Source organism: Macaca mulatta, chromosome 17, assembly GCF_049350105.2.
Source record: "Macaca mulatta isolate MMU2019108-1 chromosome 17, T2T-MMU8v2.0, whole genome shotgun sequence".
In the NCBI taxonomy this organism is placed as follows: domain Eukaryota; kingdom Metazoa; phylum Chordata; class Mammalia; order Primates; family Cercopithecidae; genus Macaca; species Macaca mulatta.
This window is the reverse complement of record NC_133422.1, coordinates 52361968-52385263: the sequence shown is the minus strand read 5'-3', so window position 1 is coordinate 52385263 and position 23296 is coordinate 52361968.

Below are 23296 nucleotides of genomic sequence, written 5' to 3'. Positions count from 1 at the left end.
TGATATTTGGAAGCCCTTAGAGGACTATGGTGAAAAAGGAAATATCCTCAGATGAAATCTGGAAAGAAGCTTTCTGAGAAACTTCTCTGTGATGTGTGACTTCCACTCACAGAGTTACATCTGTATTTCGTGGATCTCTTTGCTAGCCTTATTTCTGTGGAATCTGAGAACAGATATTTCGGATCCCTTTGAATACTATACGGCCAAAGAAATATCCTCCGATAACAAGTAGAAAGAAGCTTTCTGGGAAACTTCTTTGTGTTCTGTGAAATCATCTCACAGAGTTACAGCTTTCCCCTCAAGAAGCCTTTCGATAAGTCGGTTCTTGTGGAATTTGCAAAGTGATATTTGGAAGCCCATAGAAGGCTACGGTGAAAAAGGAAATATCCTCAGATGAAATGTGGAAAGAAGCCTTCTGAGAAACTGCTCTGTGATGTGTGACTTCCACTCACAGAGTTACATCTGTATTTCGTGGATCTCTTTGCTAGCCTTATTTCTGTGGAATCTGAGAACAGATATTTCGGAACTCTTTGAAGACTATAGGGCCAAAGGAAATATCCTCCGATAACAAAGAGAAAGAAGCTTTCTGAGAAACTTCTTTGTGTTCTCTGAAATCATCTCACAGAGTTACAGCTTTCCCCTCAAGAAGCCCTTCGCTAAGACAGTTCTTGTGGAATTTCCAAAGTGATATTTGGAAGCCCATAGAGGGCTATGGTGAAAAAGGAAATATCCTCAGATCAAATCTGGAAAGAAGCTTCCTGAAAAGCTGCTCTGTGATGTGTGACTTCCACTCACAGAGTTACATCTGTATTTCGTGGATCTCTTTGCTAGCCTTATTTCTGTGGAATCTGAGAAGAGATATTTCGGATTCCTTTGAAGACTATAGGGCCAAAGGAAATATCCTCCGATAACAAAGAGAAAGAAGCTTTCTGAGAAACTTCTTTGTGTTCTGTGAAATCATCTCACAGAGTTACAGCTTTCCCCTCAAGAAGCCTTTCGCTAAGACAGTTCTTGTGGAATTGGCATAGTGATATTTGGAAGCCCACAGAGAGCTGAGGTGAAAAAGGAAATATCCTCAGAGGAAATCTGGAAAGAAGCTTTCTGAGAAACTACTCTGTGATGTGTGACTTCCACTCACAGAGTTACATCTGTATTTCGTGGATCTCTTTGCTAGCCTTATTTCTGTGGAATCTGAGAAGAGATATTTTGAATGCCTTTGAAGACTATAGGGCCAAAGGAAATATCCTCCGATAACAAAGAGAAAGAAGCTTTCTGAGAAACTTCTTTGTGTTCTGTGAAATCATCTCACAGAGTTACAGCTTTCCCCTCAAGAAGCCTTTCGCTAAGACAGTTCTTGTGGAATTGGCAAAGTGATATTTGGAAGCCCATACAGGGATACGGTGAAAAAGGAAATATCCTCCGATGAAATCTGGAAAGAAGCTTTCTGAGATACTGCTGTGTGATGTGTGACTTCCACTCACGGAGTTTAATCTGTATTTCGTGGATCTCTTTGCTAGCCTTATTTCTGTGGAATCTGAGAACAGATATTTCGGATCCCTTTGAAGACTATAGGGCCATAGGAAATATCCTCCGATAACAAAGAGAAAGAAGCTTTCTGAGAAACATATTTGTGTTCTGTGAAATCATCTCACACAGTTACAGCTTTCCCCTCAAGTAGCCTTTCGCTAAGACGGTTCTTGTGGAATTGGCAAAGTGTTATTTGGAAGCCCATAGAGGGCTAAGGGGAAAAGGAAATATCCTCAGATGAAATCTGGAAAGAAGCTTTCTGAGAAACTGCTCTGTGATGTGTGACTTCCACTCACAGAGTTACATCCGTATTTCGTGGATCTCATTGCTAGCCTTATTTCTGTGTAATCTGAGAACAGATATTTCGGATCCCTTTGAAGACTATAGGGCCAAAGGAAATATCCTCCGATAACAAAGAGAAAGAAGCTTTCTGAGAAACTTCTTTGTGTTCTGTGAAATCATCTCACAGAGTTACAGCTTTCCCCTCAAGAAGCCTTTCGATAAGACAGTTCTTGTGGAATTGGCAAAGTTATATTTGGAAGCCCATAGAGGGCTATGGTGAAAAAGGAAATATCCTCAGATGAAATCTGGAAAGAAGCTTTCTGAGAAACTTCTCTGTGATGTGTGACTTCCACTCACAGAGTTACATCTGTATTTCGTGGATCTCTTTGCTAGCCTTATTTCTGTGGAATCTGAGAACAGATATTTCGGATCCCTTTGAAGACTACAGGGCCAAAGGAAATATCCTCCGATAACAAAGAGAAAGAAGCTTTCTGAGAAACTTCTTTGTGTTCTGTGAAATCATCTCACAGAGTTACAGCTTTCCCCTCAAGAAGGCTTTCGCTAAGACATTTCTTGTGGAATTGTCAAAGTGATATTTGGAAGCCCATAGAGGGCTATGGTGAAAAAGGAAATATCCTCAGATGAAATCTGGAAAGAAGCTTTCTGAGAAACTGCTCTGTGATGTGTGACTTCCACTCACAGAGTTACATCTGTATTTCGTGGATCTCTTTGCTAGTCTTATTTCTGTGGAATCTGAGAACAGATATTTCGGATCCCTTTGAAGACTATAGGGCCAAAGGAAATATCCTCCGATAACAAAGAGAAAGAAGCTTTCTGAGAAACTTCTTTGTGTTCTGTGAAATCATCTCACAGAATTACAGCTTTCCCCTCAAGAAGCCTTTCGCTAAGACGGTTCTTGTGGAATTGGCAAAGTGATATTTGGAAGCCCATAGAGGGCTATGGTGAAAAAGGAAATATCCTCAGATGAAATCTGGAAAGAAGCCTTCTGAGAAACTGCTCTGTGATGTGTGACTTCCACTCACAGAGTTACATATGTATTTCGTGGATCTCTTTGCTAGCCTTATTTCTGTGGAATCTGAGAACAGATATTTCGGAACTCTTTGAAGACTATAGGGCCAAAGGAAATATCCTCCGATAACAAAGAGAAAGAAGCTTTCTGAGAAACTTCTTTGTGTTGTGTGAAATCATCTCACAGAGTTACAGCTTTCCTCTCAAGAAGCCTTTCGCTACGACAGTTCTTGTGGAATTTCCAAAGTGATATTTGGAAGCCCTTAGAGGGCTATGGTGAAAAAGGAAATATCCTCAGATGAAATCTGGAAAGAAGCATTCTGAGAAACTGCTCTGGGATGTGTGACTTCCACTCACAGAGTTACATCTGTATTTCGTGGATCTCTTTGCTAGTCTTATTTCTGTGGAATCTGAGAACAGATATTTCGGATTCCTTTGAAGACTATAGGGCCAAAGGAAATATCCTCCGATAACAAAGAGAAAGAAGCTTTCTGAGAAACTTCTTTGTGTTCTGTGAAATCATCTCACAGAGTTACACCTTTCCCCTCAAGAAGCCTTTCGCAAAGATAGTTCTTGTGGAATTGGCAAAGTGATATTTGGAAGCCCATGGAGGGCTATGGTCAAAAAGGAAATATCCTCCGATGAAATCTGGAAAGAAGCTTTCTGAGATACTGCTCTGTGATGTGTGACTTCCACTCACAGAGTTACATCTGTATATCGTGGATCTCTTTCCTAGCCTTATTTCTGTGGAATCTGAGAACAGATATTTCGGATACCTTTGAAGACTATAGGGCCAAAGGAAATATCCTCCGATAACAAAGAGAAAGAAGCTTTCTGAGAAACTTCTTTGTGTTCTGTGAAATCATCTCACAGAGTTACAGCTTTCCCCTCAAGAAGCCTTTCGCTAAGAAAGTTCTTGTCGAATTGGCAAAGTGATATTTGGAAGCCCATAGAGGGCTATCGTGAAGAAGGAAATATCCTCCGATGAAATCTGGAAAGAAGCTTTCTGAGAAACTTCTCTGTGATGTGTGACTTCCACTCACAGAGTTACATCTGTATTTCGTGGATCTCTTTGCTAGCCTTATTTCTGTGGAATCTGAGAACAGATATTTCGGATCCCTTTGAATACTATACGGCCAAAGAAATATCCTCCGATAACAAGTAGAAAGAAGCTTTCTGGGAAACTTCTTTGTGTTCTGTGAAATCATCTCACAGAGTTACAGCTTTCCCCTCAAGAAGCCTTTCGATAAGTCGGTTCTTGTGGAATTTGCAAAGTGATATTTGGAAGCCCATAGAAGGCTACGGTGAAAAAGGAAATATCCTCAGATGAAATGTGGAAAGAAGCCTTCTGAGAAACTGCTCTGTGATGTGTGACTTCCACTCACAGAGTTACATCTGTATTTCGTGGATCTCTTTGCTAGCCTTATTTCTGTGGAATCTGAGAACAGATATTTCGGAACTCTTTGAAGACTATAGGGCCAAAGGAAATATCCTCCGATAACAAAGAGAAAGAAGCTTTCTGAGAAACTTCTTTGTGTTCTCTGAAATCATCTCACAGAGTTACAGCTTTCCCCTCAAGAAGCCCTTCGCTAAGACAGTTCTTGTGGAATTTCCAAAGTGATATTTGGAAGCCCATAGAGGGCTATGGTGAAAAAGGAAATATCCTCAGATCAAATCTGGAAAGAAGCTTCCTGAAAAGCTGCTCTGTGATGTGTGACTTCCACTCACAGAGTTACATCTGTATTTCGTGGATCTCTTTGCTAGCCTTATTTCTGTGGAATCTGAGAAGAGATATTTCGGATTCCTTTGAAGACTATAGGGCCAAAGGAAATATCCTCCGATAACAAAGAGAAAGAAGCTTTCTGAGAAACTTCTTTGTGTTCTGTGAAATCATCTCACAGAGTTACAGCTTTCCCCTCAAGAAGCCTTTCGCTAAGACAGTTCTTGTGGAATTGGCATAGTGATATTTGGAAGCCCACAGAGAGCTGAGGTGAAAAAGGAAATATCCTCAGAGGAAATCTGGAAAGAAGCTTTCTGAGAAACTACTCTGTGATGTGTGACTTCCACTCACAGAGTTACATCTGTATTTCGTGGATCTCTTTGCTAGCCTTATTTCTGTGGAATCTGAGAAGAGATATTTTGAATGCCTTTGAAGACTATAGGGCCAAAGGAAATATCCTCCGATAACAAAGAGAAAGAAGCTTTCTGAGAAACTTCTTTGTGTTCTGTGAAATCATCTCACAGAGTTACAGCTTTCCCCTCAAGAAGCCTTTCGCTAAGACAGTTCTTGTGGAATTGGCAAAGTGATATTTGGAAGCCCATACAGGGATACGGTGAAAAAGGAAATATCCTCCGATGAAATCTGGAAAGAAGCTTTCTGAGATACTGCTGTGTGATGTGTGACTTCCACTCACGGAGTTTAATCTGTATTTCGTGGATCTCTTTGCTAGCCTTATTTCTGTGGAATCTGAGAACAGATATTTCGGATCCCTTTGAAGACTATAGGGCCATAGGAAATATCCTCCGATAACAAAGAGAAAGAAGCTTTCTGAGAAACATATTTGTGTTCTGTGAAATCATCTCACACAGTTACAGCTTTCCCCTCAAGTAGCCTTTCGCTAAGACGGTTCTTGTGGAATTGGCAAAGTGTTATTTGGAAGCCCATAGAGGGCTAAGGGGAAAAGGAAATATCCTCAGATGAAATCTGGAAAGAAGCTTTCTGAGAAACTGCTCTGTGATGTGTGACTTCCACTCACAGAGTTACATCCGTATTTCGTGGATCTCATTGCTAGCCTTATTTCTGTGGAATCTGAGAACAGATATTTCGGATCCCTTTGAAGACTATAGGGCCAAAGGAAATATCCTCCGATAACAAAGAGAAAGAAGCTTTCTGAGAAACTTCTTTGTGTTCTGTGAAATCATCTCACAGAGTTACAGCTTTCCCCTCAAGAAGCCTTTCGATAAGACAGTTCTTGTGGAATTGGCAAAGTTATATTTGGAAGCCCATAGAGGGCTATGGTGAAAAAGGAAATATCCTCAGATGAAATCTGGAAAGAAGCTTTCTGAGAAACTTCTCTGTGATGTGTGACTTCCACTCACAGAGTTACATCTGTATTTCGTGGATCTCTTTGCTAGCCTTATTTCTGTGGAATCTGAGAACAGATATTTCGGATCCCTTTGAAGACTACAGGGCCAAAGGAAATATCCTCCGATAACAAAGAGAAAGAAGCTTTCTGAGAAACTTCTTTGTGTTCTGTGAAATCATCTCACAGAGTTACAGCTTTCCCCTCAAGAAGGCTTTCGCTAAGACATTTCTTGTGGAATTGTCAAAGTGATATTTGGAAGCCCATAGAGGGCTATGGTGAAAAAGGAAATATCCTCAGATGAAATCTGGAAAGAAGCCTTCTGAGAAACTGCTCTGTGATGTGTGACTTCCACTCACAGAGTTACATATGTATTTCGTGGATCTCTTTGCTAGCCTTATTTCTGTGGAATCTGAGAACAGATATTTCGGAACTCTTTGAAGACTATAGGGCCAAAGGAAATATCCTCCGATAACAAAGAGAAAGAAGCTTTCTGAGAAACTTCTTTGTGTTGTGTGAAATCATCTCACAGAGTTACAGCTTTCCTCTCAAGAAGCCTTTCGCTAAGACAGTTCTTGTGGAATTTCCAAAGTGATATTTGGAAGCCCATAGAGGGCTATGGTGAAAAAGGAAATATCCTCAGATCAAATCTGGAAAGAAGCATTCTGAGAAACTGCTCTGGGATGTGTGACTTCCACTCACAGAGTTACATCTGTATTTCGTGGATCTCTTTGCTAGTCTTATTTCTGTGGAATCTGAGAACAGATATTTCGGATTCCTTTGAAGACTATAGGGCCAAAGGAAATATCCTCCGATAACAAAGAGAAAGAAGCTTTCTGAGAAACTTCTTTGTGTTCTGTGAAATCATCTCACAGAGTTACAGCTTTCCCCTCAAGAAGCCTTTCGCTAAGACAGTTCTTGTGGAATTGGCAAAGTGATATTTGGAAGCCCTTAGAGGGCTATGGTGAAATAGGAAATATCCTCAGATGAAATCTGGAAAGAAGCTTTCTGAGATACTGCTCTGTGATGTGTGACTTCCACTCACAGAGTTACATCTGTATTTCGTGGATCTCTTTGCTAGACTTATTTCTGTGGAATCTGAGAACAGATATTTCGGATCCCTTTGAAGACTATAGGGCCAAAGGAAATATCCTCCGATAACAAAGAGAAAGAAGCTTTCTGAGAAACTTCTTGTGTTCTGTGAAATCATCTCACAGAGTAACAGCTTTCCCCTCAAGAAGTCTTTCGCTAAGACGGTTCTTGTAGAATTGGCAAAGTGTTATTTGGAAGCCCATAGAGGGCTATGGGGAAAAGGAAATATCCTCAGACGAAATCTGGAAAGAAGCTTTCTGAGAAACTGCTCTGTGATGTGTGACTTCCACTCACAGAGTTACATCTGTATTTCGTGGATCTCTTTGCTAGCCTTATTTCTGTGGAATCTGACAACAGATATTTCGGATCCCTTTGAAGACTATAGGGCCAAAGGAAATATCCTCCGATAACAAAGAGAAAGAAGCTTTCTGAGAAACTTCTTTGTGTTCTGTGAAATCATCTCACAGAGTTAGAGCTTTCCCCTCAAGAAGCCTTTCGCTAAGACAGTTCTTGTGGAATTGGCAAAGTGATATTTGGAAGCCCATAGAGGGCTATGTTGAAAAAGGAAATATCCTCAGATCAAATCTGGAAAGAAGCTTCCTGAAAAGCTGCTCTGTGATGTGTGACTTCCACTCACAGAGTTACATCTGTATTTCGTGGATCTCTTTGCTAGCCTTATTTCTGTGGAATCTGAGAACAGATATTTCGGATCCCTTTGAAGACTATAGGGCCAAAGGAAATATCCTCCGATAACAAAGAGAAAGAAGCTTTCCGAGAATCTTCTTTGTGTTCTGTGAAATCATCTCACAGAGTTACAGCTTTCCCCTCAAGAAGCCTTTCGATAAGACAGTTCTTGTGGAATTGGCAAAGTTATATTTGGAAGCCCATAGAGGGCTATGTTGAAAAAGGAAATATCCTCAGATGAAATCTGGAAAGAAGCTTTCTGAGATACTGCTCTGTGATGTGTGACTTCCACTCACAGAGTTACAACTGTATTTCGTGGATCTCTTTGCTAGCCTTATTTCTGTGGAATCTGAGAACAAATATTTCGGATCCCTTTGAAGACTATAGGGCCAAAGGAAATATCCTCCGATAACGAAGAGAAAGAAGCTTTCTGAGAAACTTCTTTGTGTTCTGTGAAATCATCTCACAGAGTTACAGCTTTCCCCTCAAGAAGCCTTTCGCTAAGACAGTTCTTGTGGAATTGGCAAAGTGATATTTGGAAGCCCTTAGAGGACTATGGTGAAAAAGGAAATATCCTCAGATGAAATCTGGAAAGAAGCTTTCTGAGAAACTTCTCTGTGGTGTGTGACTTCCACTCACAGAGTTACATCTGTATTTCGTGGATCTCTTTGCTAGCCCTATTTCTGTGGAATCTGAGAAACGATATTTCGGATCCCTTTGAGGACTATAGGGCCAAAGGAAATATCCTCCGATAACAAAGAGAAAGAAGCTTTCTGAGAAACTTCTTTGTGTTCTGTGAAATCATCTCACAGAGTTACAGCTTTCCCCTCAAGAAGCCTTTCGCTAAGACAGTTCTTGTGGAATTGGCAAAGTGATATTTGGAAGCCCAAATAGGGCTATGGTGAAAAAGGAAATATCCTCAGATGAAATCTGGAAAGACGATTTCTGAGATACTGCTGTGTGATGTGTGACTTCCACTCACGGAGTTTAATCTGTATTTCGTGGATCTCTTTGCTAGCCTTATTTCTGTGGAATCTGAGAACAGATATTTCGGATCCCTTTGAACACTATAGGGCCATAGGAAATATCCTCCGATAACAAAGATAAAGAAGCTTTCTGAGAAACTTATTTGTGTTCTGTGAAATCATCTCACACAGTTACAGCTTTCCCCTCAAGAAGCCTTTCGATAAGTCGGTTCTTGTGGAATTTGCAAAGTGATATTTGGAAGCCCATAGAAGGATACGGTGAAAAAGGAAATATCCTCAGATGAAATGTGGAAAGAAGCCTTCTGAGAAACTGCTCTGTGATGTGTGACTTCCACTCACAGAGTTACATCTGTATTTCGTGGATCTCTTTGCTAGCCTTATTTCTGTGGAATCTGAGAACAGATATTTCGGAACTCTTTGAAGACTTTAGGGCCAAAGGAAATATCCTCCGATAACAAAGAGAAAGAAGCTTTCTGAGAAACTTCTTTGTGTTCTGTGAAATCATCTCACAGAGTTACAGCTTTCCCCTCAAGAAGCCCTTCGCTAAGACAGTTCTTGTGGAATTTCCAAAGTGATATTTGGAAGCCCATAGAGGGCTATGGTGAAAAAGGAAATATCCTCAGATCAAATCTGGAAAGAAGCTTCCTGAAAAGCTGCTCTGTGATGTGTGACTTCCACTCACAGAGTTACATCTGTATTTCGTGGATCTCTTTGCTAGCCTTATTTCTGTGGAATCTGAGAAGAGATATTTCGGATCCCTTTGAAGGCTATAGGGCCAAAGGAAATATCCTCCGATAACAAAGAGAAAGAAGCTTTCTGAGAAACTTCTTTGTGTTCTGTGAAATCATCTCACAGAGTTACAGCTTTCCCCTCAAGAAGCCTTTCGCTAAGACAGTTCTTGTGGAATTGGCAAAGTGATATTTGGAAGCCCACAGAGAGCTGAGGTGAAAAAGGAAATATCCTCAGAGGAAATCTGGAAAGAAGCTTTCTGAGAAACTACTCTGTGATGTGTGACTTCCACTCACAGAGTTACATCTGTATTTCGTGGATCTCTTTGCTAGCCTTATTTCTGTGGAATCTGAGAAGAGATATTTTGAATGCCTTTGAAGACTATAGGGCCAAAGGAAATATCCTCCGATAACAAAGAGAAAGAAGCTTTCTGAGAACCTTCTTTGTGTTCTGTGAAATCATCTCACAGAGTTACAGCTTTCCCCTCAAGAAGACTTTCGCTAAGACAGTTCTTGTGGAATTGGCAAAGTGATATTTGGAAGCCCATACAGAGCTATGGTGAAAAAGGAAATATCCTCAGATGAAATCTGGAAAGAAGCTTTCTGAGATACTGCTGTGTGATGTGTGACTTCCACTCACGGAGTTTAATCTGTATTTCGTGGATCTCTTTGCTAGCCTTATTTCTGTGGAATCTGAGAACAGATATTTCGGATCCCTTTGAAGACTATAGGTCCATAGGAAATATCCTCCGATAACAAAGAGAAAGAAGCTTTCTGAGAAACTTATTTGTGTTCTGTGAAATCATCTCACACAGTTACAGCTTTCCCCTCAAGTAGCCTTTCGCTAAGACGGTTCTTGTGGAATTGGCAAAGTGTTATTTGGAAGCCCATAGAGGGCTAAGGGGAAAAGGAAATATCCTCAGATGAAATCTGGAAAGAAGCTTTCTGAGAAACTGCTCTGTGATGTGTGACTTCCACTCACAGAGTTACATCTGTTTTTCGTGGATCTCTTTGCAAGCCTTATTTCTGTGGAATCTGAGAACAGATATTTCGGATCCCTTTGAAGACTATTGGGCCAAAGGTAATATCCTCTGATAACAAAGAGAAAGAAGCTTTCTGAGAAACTTCTTTGTGTTCTGTGAAATCATCTCACAAAGTTACAGCGTTCCCCTCAAGTAGCCTTTCGCTAAGACGGTTCTTGTGGAATTGGCAAAGTGATATTTGGAAGCCATTGAGGGCTATGGTGAAAAAGGAAATATGCTCAGATGAAATCTCTAAAGAAGCTTTCTGAGAAACTGCTCTGTGATGTGTGACTTCCACTCACAGAGATATATCTGTATTTCGTGGATCTCTTTGCTAGCCTTATTTCTGTGGAATCTGAGAACAGATATTTCGGATCCTTTTGAAGACTATAGGGCCAAAGGAAATATCCTCCGATAACAAAGAGAAAGAAGCTTTCTGAGAAACTTCTTTGTGTTCTGTGAAATCATCTCACAGAGTTACACCTTTCCCCTCAAGAAGCCTTTCGCAAAGATAGTTCTTGTGGAATTGGCAAAGTGATATTTGGAAGCCCATGGAGGGCTATGGTCAAAAAGGAAATATCCTCCGATGAAATCTGGAAAGAAGCTTTCTGAGATACTGCTCTGTGATGTGTGACTTCCACTCACAGAGTTACATCTGTATATCGTGGATCTCTTTCCTAGCCTTATTTCTGTGGAATCTGAGAACAGATATTTCGGATCCCTTTGAAGACTATAGGGCCAAAGGAAATATCCTCCGATAACAAAGAGAAAGAAGCTTTCTGAGAAACTTCTTTGTGTTCTGTGAAATCATCTCACAGAGTTACAGCTTTCCCCTCAAGAAGCCTTTCGCTAAGAAAGTTCTTGTCGAATTGGCAAAGTGATATTTGGAAGCCCATAGAGGGCTATCGTGAAAAAGGAAATATCCTCCGATGAAATCTGGAAAGAAGCTTTCTGAGAAACTTCTCTGTGATGTGTGACTTCCACTCACAGAGTTACATCTGTATTTCGTGGATCTCTTTGCTAGCCTTATTTCTGTGGAATCTGAGAACAGATATTTCGGATCCCTTTGAATACTATACGGCCAAAGAAATATCCTCCGATAACAAGTAGAAAGAAGCTTTCTGGGAAACTTCTTTGTGTTCTGTGAAATCATCTCACAGAGTTACAGCTTTCCCCTCAAGAAGCCTTTCGATAAGTCGGTTCTTGTGGAATTTGCAAAGTGATATTTGGAAGCCCATAGAAGGCTACGGTGAAAAAGGAAATATCCTCAGATGAAATGTGGAAAGAAGCCTTCTGAGAAACTGCTCTGTGATGTGTGACTTCCACTCACAGAGTTACATCTGTATTTCGTGGATCTCTTTGCTAGCCTTATTTCTGTGGAATCTGAGAACAGATATTTCGGAACTCTTTGAAGACTATAGGGCCAAAGGAAATATCCTCCGATAACAAAGAGAAAGAAGCTTTCTGAGAAACTTCTTTGTGTTCTGTGAAATCATCTCACAGAGTTACAGCTTTCCCCTCAAGAAGCCCTTCGCTAAGACAGTTCTTGTGGAATTTCCAAAGTGATATTTGGAAGCCCATAGAGGGCTATGGTGAAAAAGGAAATATCCTCAGATCAAATCTGGAAAGAAGCTTCCTGAAAAGCTGCTCTGTGATGTGTGACTTCCACTCACAGAGTTACATCTGTATTTCGTGGATCTCTTTGCTAGCCTTATTTCTGTGGAATCTGAGAAGAGATATTTCGGATTCCTTTGAAGACTATAGAGCCAAAGGAAATATCCTCCGATAACAAAGAGAAAGAAGCTTTCTGAGAAACTTCTTTGTGTTCTGTGAAATCATCTCACAGAGTTACAGCTTTCCCCTCAAGAAGCCTTTCGCTAAGACAGTTCTTGTGGAATTGGCATAGTGATATTTGGAAGCCCACAGAGAGCTGAGGTGAAAAAGGAAATATCCTCAGAGGAAATCTGGAAAGAAGCTTTCTGAGAAACTACTCTGTGATGTGTGACTTCCACTCACAGAGTTACATCTGTATTTCGTGGATCTCTTTGCTAGCCTTATTTCTGTGGAATCTGAGAAGAGATATTTTGAATGCCTTTGAAGACTATAGGGCCAAAGGAAATATCCTCCGATAACAAAGAGAAAGAAGCTTTCTGAGAAACTTCTTTGTGTTCTGTGAAATCATCTCACAGAGTTACAGCTTTCCGCTCAAGAAGCCTTTCGCTAAGACAGTTCTTGTGGAATTGGCAAAGTGATATTTGGAAGCCCTTAGTGGGCTATGGTGGAAAAGGAAATATCCTCAGATGAAATCTGGAAAGAAGCTTTCTGAGAAACTTCTCTGTGGTGTGTGACTTCCACTCACAGAGTTACATCTGTATTTCGTGGATCTCTTTGCTAGTCTTATTTCTGTGGAATCTGAGAACAGATATTTCGGATCCCTTTGAAGACTTTAGGGCCAAAGCCAATAACCTCCGATATCAAAGAGAAAAAGCCTTCTGAGAAACTTCTTTGTGTTCTGTGAAATCAACTCACAGAGTTACAGCTTTCCCCTCAAGAAGCCTTCCGCTAAGACAGTTCTTGTGGAATTGGCAACGTGATATTTGGAAGCCCATAGAGGGCTATGGTGAAAAAGGAAATATCCTCAGATCAAATCTGGAAAGAAGCTTCCTGAGAAGCTGCTCTGTGATGTGTGACTTCCACTCACAGAGTTAAATCTGTATTTCGTGGATCTCTTTGCTAGCCTTATTTCTGTGGAATCTGAGAACAGATATTTCGGATCCCTTTGAAGACTATAGGGCAAAAGGAAATATCCTCCGATAACAAAGAGAAAGAAGCTTTCTGAGAAACTTCTTTGTGTTCTGTGAAATCATCTCACAGAGTTACAGCTTTCCCCTCAATAAACCTTTCGCTAAGACAGTTCTTGTGGAATTGGCAAAGTGATATTTGGAAGCCCTTAGAGGGCTATGGTGAAAATGGAAATATCCTCATATGAAATCTGGAAAGAAGCTTTCTGAGAAACTTCTCTGTGGTGTGTGACTTCCACTCACAGAGTTACATCTGTTTTTCGTGGATCTCTTTGCTAGCCTTATTTCTGTGGAATCTGAGAACAGATATTTCGGATCCCTTTGAAGACTCTAGGGCCAAAGGAAATATCCTCCGATAACAAAGAGAACGAAGCTTTCTGAGAAACTTCTTTGTGTTCTGTGAAATCATCTCACAGAGTTACAGCTTTCCCCTGAAGAAGCCTTTCGCTAAGACGGTTCTTGTGGAATTGGCAAAGTGATGTTTGGAAGCCCATAGAGGGCTATGGTGAAAAAGGAAATATCCTCAGATGAAATCTGGAAAGAAGCTTTCTGAGAAACTGCTCTGTGATGTGTGACTTCCACTCACAGAGTTACATCTGTATTTCGTGGATCACTTTGCTAGCCTTATTTCTGTAAAATCTGAGAACAGATATTTCGGATCCCTTTGAAGACTATAGGGCCAAAGGAAATATCCTCCGATAACAAAGAGAAAGAAGCTTTCTGAGAAACTTCTTCGTGTTCTGTGAAATCATCTCACAGAGTTACAGCTTTCCCCTCAAGAAGCCTTTCGCTAAGACGGCTCTTGTGGAATTGGCAAAGTGTTATTTGGAAGCCCATAGAGGGCTAAGGGGAAAAGGAAATATCCTCAGATGAAATCTGGAAAGAAGCTTTCTGAGAAACTGCTCTGTGATGTGTGACTTCCACTCACAGAGTTACATCTGTTTTTCGTGGATCTCTTTGCAAGCTTTATTTCTGTGGAGTCTGAGAACAGATATTTCGGATCCCTTTGAAGACTATTGGGCCAAAGGAAATATCATCTGATAACAAAGAGAAAGAAGCTTTTTGAGAAACTTCTTTGTGTTCTGTGAAATCATCTCACAAAGTTACAGCGTTCCCCTCAAGTAGCCTTTCGCTAAGACGGTTCTTGTGGAATTGGCAAAGTGATATTTGGAAGCCATTGAGGGCTATGGTGAAAAAGGAAATATGCTCAGATGAAATCTGGAAAGAAGCTTTCTGAGAAACTGCTCTGTGATGTGTGACTTCCACTCACAGAGATTTATCTGTATTTCGTGGATCTCTTTGCTAGCCTTATTTCTGTGGAATCTGAGAACAGATATTTCGGAACCTTTTGAAGACTATAGGGCCAAAGGAAATATCCTCCTATAACAAAGAGAAAGAAGCTTTCTGAGAAACTTCTTTGTGTTCTGTGAAATCATCTCACAGAGTTACAGCTTTCCCCTTAAGAAGCCTTTTGCTAAGACAGTTCTTGTGGAATTGGCAAAGTGATATTTGGAAGCCCATAGAGGGCTATGGTGAAAAAGGAAATATCCTCAGATGAAATCTGGAAAGAAGTTTTCTGAGAAACTGATCTGTGATGTGTGACTTCCACTCACAGAGTTACATCTGTATTTTGTGGATCTATTTGCGAGCCTTATTTCTGTGGATTCTGAAATATCCTCCGATAACAATGAGAAAGAAGCTTTGTGAGAAACTTCTTTGTGCTCTGTGAAATCATCTCACAGAGTTACAGCTTTCCCCTCAAGAAGCCTTTCGATAAGACAGTTCTTGTGGTATTGGCAAAGTGATATTTGGAAGCCCATAGAGGGCTATGGTGAAAAAGGAAATATCCTCAGTGGAAATCTGGAAAGAAGCTTTCTGAGAAACTTCTCTGCGGTGTGTGTCTTCCACTCACAGAGTTACATCTGAATTTCGTGGATCTCTTTGCTAGCCTTATTTCTGTGGAATCTGAGAAGAGATATTTCGGATCCCTTTGAAGACTATAGGGCCAAAGGAAATATCCTCCGATAACAAAGAGAAAGAAGCTTTCTGAGAAACTTCTTTGTGTTCTGTGAAATCATCTCACAGAGTTACAGCTTTCCCCTCAAGAAGCCTTTCGCTAAGACAGTTCTTGTGGAATTGGCAAAGTGATATTTGGAAGCCCTTAGAGGGCTATGGTGAAAAAGGAAATATCCTCAGATGAAATCTGGAAAGAAGCTTTCTGAGAAACTGCTCTGTGATGTGTGACTTCCACTCACAGAGTTACATCTGTATTTCGTGGATCTCTTTGCTAGCCTTATTTCTGTGGAATCTGACAACAGATATTTCGGATCCCTTTGAAGACTATAGGGCCAAAGGAAATATCCTCCGATAACAAAGAGAAAGAAGCTTTCTGAGAAACTTCTTTATGTTCTGTGAAATCATCTCACAGAGTTACAGCTTTCCCCTCAAGAAGCCTTTAGCTAAGACAGTTCTTGTGGAATTGGCAAAGTGATATTTGGAAGCCCATAGAGGGCTATGTTGAAAAAGGAAATATCCTCAGATCAAATCTGGAAAGAAGCTTCCTGAAAAGCTGCTCTGTGATGTGTGACTTCCACTCACAGAGTTACATCCGTATTTCGTGGATCTCTTTGCTAGCCTTATTTCTGTGGAATCTGAGAACAGATATTTCGGATCCCTTTGAAGACTATAGGGCCAAAGGAAATATCCTCCGATAACAAAGAGAAAGAAGCTTTCCGAGAAACTTCTTTGTGTTCTGTGAAATCATCTCACAGAGTTACAGCTTTCCCCTCAATAAACCTTTCGCTAAGACAGTTCTTGTGGAATTGGCAAAGTGATATTTGGAAGCCCTTAGAGGGCTATGGTGAAAATGGAAATATCCTCATATGAAATCTGGAAAGAAGCTTTCTGAGAAACTTCTCTGTGGTGTGTGACTTCCACTCACAGAGTTACATCTGTATTTCGTGGATCTCTTTGCTAGCCTTATTTCTGTGGAATCTGAGAACAGATATTTCGGATCCCTTTGAAGACTCTAGGGCCAAAGGAAATATCCTCCGATAACAAAGAGAACGAAGCTTTCTGAGAAACTTCTTTGTGTTCTGTGAAATCATCTCACAGAGTTACAGCTTTCCCCTCAAGAAGCCTTTCGCTAAGACGGTTCTTGTGGAATTGGCAAAGTAATATTTGGAAGCCCATAGAGGGCTATGGTGAAAAAGGAAATATCCTCAGATGAAATCTGGAAAGAAGTTTTCTGAGAAACTGATCTGTGATGTGTGACTTCCACTCACAGAGTTACATCTGTATTTTGTGGATCTATTTGCGAGCCTTATTTCTGTGGATTCTGAAATATCCTCCGATAACAATGAGAAAGAAGCTTTGTGAGAAACTTCTTTGTGCTCTGTGAAATCATCTCACAGAGTTACAGCTTTCCCCTCAAGAAGCCTTTCGATAAGACAGTTCTTGTGGAATTGGCAAAGTGATATTTGGAAGCCCATAGAGGGCTATGGTGAAAAAGGAAATATCCTCAGTGGAAATCTGGAAAGAAGCTTTCTGAGAAACTGCTCTGCGGTGTGTGTCTTCCACTGACAGAGTTACATCTGTATTTCGTGGATCTCTTTGCTAGCCTTATTTCTGTGGAATCTGAGAACAGATATTTCGGATCCCTTTGAAGACTATAGGGCCAAAGGAAATATCCTCCGATAACAAAGAGAAAGAAGCTTTCTGAGAAACTTCTTTGTGTTCTGTGAAATCATCTCACAGAGTTACAGCTTTCCCCTCAAGAAGCCTTTCGCTAAGACAGTTCTTGTTTAATTGGCAAAGTGATATTTGGAAGCCCATAGAGGGCTATGGTGAAAAAGGAAATATCCTCAGAGGAAATCTGGAAAGAAGCTTTCTGAGAAACTGCTCTGTGATGTGTGACTTCCACTCACAGAGTTACATCTGTATTTCGTGGATCTCTTTGCTAGCCTTATTTCTGTGGAATCTGAGAAGAGATATTTTGAATGCCTTTGAAGACTATAGGGCCAAAGGAAATATCCTCCGATAACAAAGAGAAAGAAGCTTTCTGAGAAACTTCTTTGTGTTCTGTGAAATCATCTCACAGAGTTACAGCTTTCCCCTCAAGAAGCCTTTCGCTAAGACAGTTCTTGTGGAATTGGCAAAGTGATATTTGGAAGCCCATACAGGGATACGGTGAAAAAGGAAATATCCTCCGATGAAATCTGGAAAGAAGCTTTCTGAGATACTGCTGTGTGATGTGTGACTTCCACTCACGGAGTTTAATCTGTATTTCGTGGATCTCTTTGCTAGCCTTATTTCTGTGGAATCTGAGAACAGATATTTCGGATCCCTTTGAAGACTATAGGGCCATAGGAAATATCCTCCGATAACAAAGAGAAAGAAGCTTTCTGAGAAACATATTTGTGTTCTGTGAAATCATCTCACACAGTTACAGCTTTCCCCTCAAGTAGCCTTTCGCTAAGACGGTTCTTGTGGAATTGGCAAAGTGTTATTTGGAAGCCCATAGAGGGCTAAGGGGAAAAGGAAATATCCTCAGATGAAATCTGGAAAGAAGCTTTCTGAGAAACTGCTCTGTGATGTGTGACTTCCACTCACAGAGTTACATCCGTATTTCGTGGATCTCATTGCTAGCCTTATTTCTGTGGAATCTGAGAACAGATATTTCGGATCCCTTTGAAGACTATAGGGCCAAAGGAAATATCCTCCGATAACAAAGAGAAAGAAGCTTTCTGAGAAACTTCTTTGTGTTCTGTGAAATCATCTCACAGAGTTACAGCTTTCCCCTCAAGAAGCCTTTCGATAAGACAGTTCTTGTGGAATTGGCAAAGTTATATTTGGAAGCCCAAAGAGGGCTATGGTGAAAAAGGAAATATCCTCAGATGAAATCTGGAAAGAAGCTTTCTGAGAAACTTCTCTGTGATGTGTGACTTCCACTCACAGAGTTACATCTGTATTTCGTGGATCTCTTTGCTAGCCTTATTTCTGTGGAATCTGAGAACAGATATTTCGGATCCCTTTGAAGACTACAGGGCCAAAGGAAATATCCTCCGATAACAAAGAGAAAGAAGCTTTCTGAGAAACTTCTTTGTGTTCTGTGAAATCATCTCACAGAGTTACAGCTTTCCCCTCAAGAAGGCTTTCGCTAAGACATTTCTTGTGGAATTGTCAAAGTGATATTTGGAAGCCCATAGAGGGCTATGGTGAAAAAGGAAATATCCTCAGATGAAATCTGGAAAGAAGCTTTCTGAGAAACTGCTCTGTGATGTGTGACTTCCACTCACAGAGTTACATCTGTATTTCGTGGATCTCTTTGCTAGTCTTATTTCTGTGGAATCTGAGAACAGATATTTCGGATCCCTTTGAAGACTATAGGGCCAAAGGAAATATCCTCCGATAACAAAGAGAAAGAAGCTTTCTGAGAAACTTCTTTGTGTTCTGTGAAATCATCTCACAGAATTACAGCTTTCCCCTCAAGAAGCCTTTCGCTAAGACGGTTCTTGTGGAATTGGCAAAGTGATATTTGGAAGCCCATAGAGGGCTATGGTGAAAAAGGAAATATCCTCAGATGAAATCTGGAAAGAAGCCTTCTGAGAAACTGCTCTGTGATGTGTGACTTCCACTCACAGAGTTACATATGTATTTCGTGGATCTCTTTGCTAGCCTTATTTCTGTGGAATCTGAGAACAGATATTTCGGAACTCTTTGAAGACTATAGGGCCAAAGGAAATATCCTCCGATAACAAAGAGAAAGAAGCTTTCTGAGAAACTTCTTTGTGTTGTGTGAAATCATCTCACAGAGTTACAGCTTTCCTCTCAAGAAGCCTTTCGCTACGACAGTTCTTGTGGAATTTCCAAAGTGATATTTGGAAGCCCATAGAGGGCTATGGTGAAAAAGGAAATATCCTCAGATGAAATCTGGAAAGAAGCATTCTGAGAAACTGCTCTGGGATGTGTGACTTCCACTCACAGAGTTACATCTGTATTTCGTGGATCTCTTTGCTAGTCTTATTTCTGTGGAATCTGAGAACAGATATTTCGGATTCCTTTGAAGACTATAGGGCCAAAGGAAATATCCTCCGATAACAAAGAGAAAGAAGCTTTCTGAGAAACTTCTTTGTGTTCTGTGAAATCATCTCACAGAGTTACAGCTTTCCCCTCTAGAAGCCTTTCGCTAAGACAGTTCTTGTGGAATTTCCAAAGTGATATTTGGAAGCCCATAGAGGGCTATGGTGAAAAAGGAAATATCCTCAGATCAAATCTGGAAAGAAGCTTCCTGAAAAGCTGCTCTGTGATGTGTGACTTCCACTCACAGAGTTACATCTGTATTTCGTGGATCTCTTTGCTAGCCTTATTTCTGTGGAATCTGAGAAGAGATATTTCGGATTCCTTTGAAGACTATAGAGCCAAAGGAAATATCCTCCGATAACAAAGAGAAAGAAGCTTTCTGAGAAACTTCTTTGTGTTCTGTGAAATCATCTCACAGAGTTACAGCTTTCCCCTCAAGAAGCCTTTCGCTAAGACAGTTCTTGTGGAATTGGCATAGTGATATTTGGAAGCCCACAGAGAGCTGAGGTGAAAAAGGAAATATCCTCAGAGGAAATCTGGAAAGAAGCTTTCTGAGAAACTACTCTGTGATGTGTGACTTCCACTCACAGAGTTACATCTGTATTTCGTGGATCTCTTTGCTAGCCTTATTTCTGTGGAATCTGAGAAGAGATATTTTGAATGCCTTTGAAGACTATAGGGCCAAAGGAAATATCCTCCGATAACAAAGAGAAAGAAGCTTTCTGAGAAACTTCTTTGTGTTCTGTGAAATCATCTCACAGAGTTACAGCTTTCCGCTCAAGAAGCCTTTCGCTAAGACAGTTCTTGTGGAATTGGCAAAGTGATATTTGGAAGCCCTTAGTGGGCTATGGTGGAAAAGGAAATATCCTCAGATGAAATCTGGAAAGAAGCTTTCTGAGAAACTTCTCTGTGGTGTGTGACTTCCACTCACAGAGTTACATCTGTATTTCGTGGATCTCTTTGCTAGTCTTATTTCTGTGGAATCTGAGAACAGATATTTCGGATCCCTTTGAAGACTTTAGGGCCAAAGCCAATAACCTCCGATATCAAAGAGAAAAAGCCTTCTGAGAAACTTCTTTGTGTTCTGTGAAATCAACTCACAGAGTTACAGCTTTCCCCTCAAGAAGCCTTCCGCTAAGACAGTTCTTGTGGAATTGGCAACGTGATATTTGGAAGCCCATAGAGGGCTATGGTGAAAAAGGAAATATCCTCAGATCAAATCTGGAAAGAAGCTTCCTGAGAAGCTGCTCTGTGATGTGTGACTTCCACTCACAGAGTTAAATCTGTATTTCGTGGATCTCTTTGCTAGCCTTATTTCTGTGGAATCTGAGAACAGATATTTCGGATCCCTTTGAAGACTATAGGGCAAAAGGAAATATCCTCCGATAACAAAGAGAAAGAAGCTTTCTGAGAAACTTCTTTGTGTTCTGTGAAATCATCTCACAGAGTTACAGCTTTCCCCTCAAGAAGCCTTTCGCTAAGACAGTTCTTGTGGAATTGGCATAGTGATATTTGGAAGCCCACAGAGAGCTGAGGTGAAAAAGGAAATATCCTCAGAGGAAATCTGGAAAGAAGCTTTCTGAGAAACTACTCTGTGATGTGTGACTTCCACTCACAGAGTTACATCTGTATTTCGTGGATCTCTTTGCTAGCCTTATTTCTGTGGAATCTGAGAAGAGATATTTTGAATGCCTTTGAAGACTATAGGGCCAAAGGAAATATCCTCCGATAACAAAGAGAAAGAAGCTTTCTGAGAAACTTCTTTGTGTTCTGTGAAATCATCTCACAGAGTTACAGCTTTCCGCTCAAGAAGCCTTTCGCTAAGACAGTTCTTGTGGAATTGGCAAAGTGATATTTGGAAGCCCTTAGTGGGCTATGGTGGAAAAGGAAATATCCTCAGATGAAATCTGGAAAGAAGCTTTCTGAGAAACTTCTCTGTGGTGTGTGACTTCCACTCACAGAGTTACATCTGTATTTCGTGGATCTCTTTGCTAGTCTTATTTCTGTGGAATCTGAGAACAGATATTTCGGATCCCTTTGAAGACTTTAGGGCCAAAGCCAATAACCTCCGATATCAAAGAGAAAAAGCCTTCTGAGAAACTTCTTTGTGTTCTGTGAAATCAACTCACAGAGTTACAGCTTTCCCCTCAAGAAGCCTTCCGCTAAGACAGTTCTTGTGGAATTGGCAACGTGATATTTGGAAGCCCATAGAGGGCTATGGTGAAAAAGGAAATATCCTCAGATCAAATCTGGAAAGAAGCTTTCTGAGAAACTTCTCTGTGGTGTGTGACTTCCACTCACAGAGTTACATCCGTATTTCGTGGATCTCATTGCTAGCCTTATTTCTGTGGAATCTGAGAACAGATATTTCGGATCCCTTTGAAGACTATAGGGCCAAAGGAAATATCCTCCGATAACAAAGAGAAAGAAGCTTTCTGAGAAACTTCTTTGTGTTCTGTGAAATCATCTCACAGAGTTACAGCTTTCCCCTCAAGAAGCCTTTCGATAAGACAGTTCTTGTGGAATTGGCAAAGTTATATTTGGAAGCCCAAAGAGGGCTATGGTGAAAAAGGAAATATCCTCAGATGAAATCTGGAAAGAAGCTTTCTGAGAAACTTCTCTGTGATGTGTGACTTCCACTCACAGAGTTACATCTGTATTTCGTGGATCTCTTTGCTAGCCTTATTTCTGTGGAATCTGAGAACAGATATTTCGGATCCCTTTGAAGACTACAGGGCCAAAGGAAATATCCTCCGATAACAAAGAGAAAGAAGCTTTCTGAGAAACTTCTTTGTGTTCTGTGAAATCATCTCACAGAGTTACAGCTTTCCCCTCAAGAAGGCTTTCGCTAAGACATTTCTTGTGGAATTGTCAAAGTGATATTTGGAAGCCCATAGAGGGCTATGGTGAAAAAGGAAATATCCTCAGATGAAATCTGGAAAGAAGCTTTCTGAGAAACTGCTCTGTGATGTGTGACTTCCACTCACAGAGTTACATCTGTATTTCGTGGATCTCTTTGCTAGTCTTATTTCTGTGGAATCTGAGAACAGATATTTCGGATCCCTTTGAAGACTATAGGGCCAAAGGAAATATCCTCCGATAACAAAGAGAAAGAAGCTTTCTGAGAAACTTCTTTGTGTTCTGTGAAATCATCTCACAGAATTACAGCTTTCCCCTCAAGAAGCCTTTCGCTAAGACGGTTCTTGTGGAATTGGCAAAGTGATATTTGGAAGCCCATAGAGGGCTATGGTGAAAAAGGAAATATCCTCAGATGAAATCTGGAAAGAAGCCTTCTGAGAAACTGCTCTGTGATGTGTGACTTCCACTCACAGAGTTACATATGTATTTCGTGGATCTCTTTGCTAGCCTTATTTCTGTGGAATCTGAGAACAGATATTTCGGAACTCTTTGAAGACTATAGGGCCAAAGGAAATATCCTCCGATAACAAAGAGAAAGAAGCTTTCTGAGAAACTTCTTTGTGTTGTGTGAAATCATCTCACAGAGTTACAGCTTTCCTCTCAAGAAGCCTTTCGCTACGACAGTTCTTGTGGAATTTCCAAAGTGATATTTGGAAGCCCATAGAGGGCTATGGTGAAAAAGGAAATATCCTCAGATGAAATCTGGAAAGAAGCATTCTGAGAAACTGCTCTGGGATGTGTGACTTCCACTCACAGAGTTACATCTGTATTTCGTGGATCTCTTTGCTAGTCTTATTTCTGTGGAATCTGAGAACAGATATTTCGGATTCCTTTGAAGACTATAGGGCCAAAGGAAATATCCTCCGATAACAAAGAGAAAGAAGCTTTCTGAGAAACTTCTTTGTGTTCTGTGAAATCATCTCACAGAGTTACAGCTTTCCCCTCTAGAAGCCTTTCGCTAAGACAGTTCTTGTGGAATTTCCAAAGTGATATTTGGAAGCCCATAGAGGGCTATGGTGAAAAAGGAAATATCCTCAGATCAAATCTGGAAAGAAGCTTCCT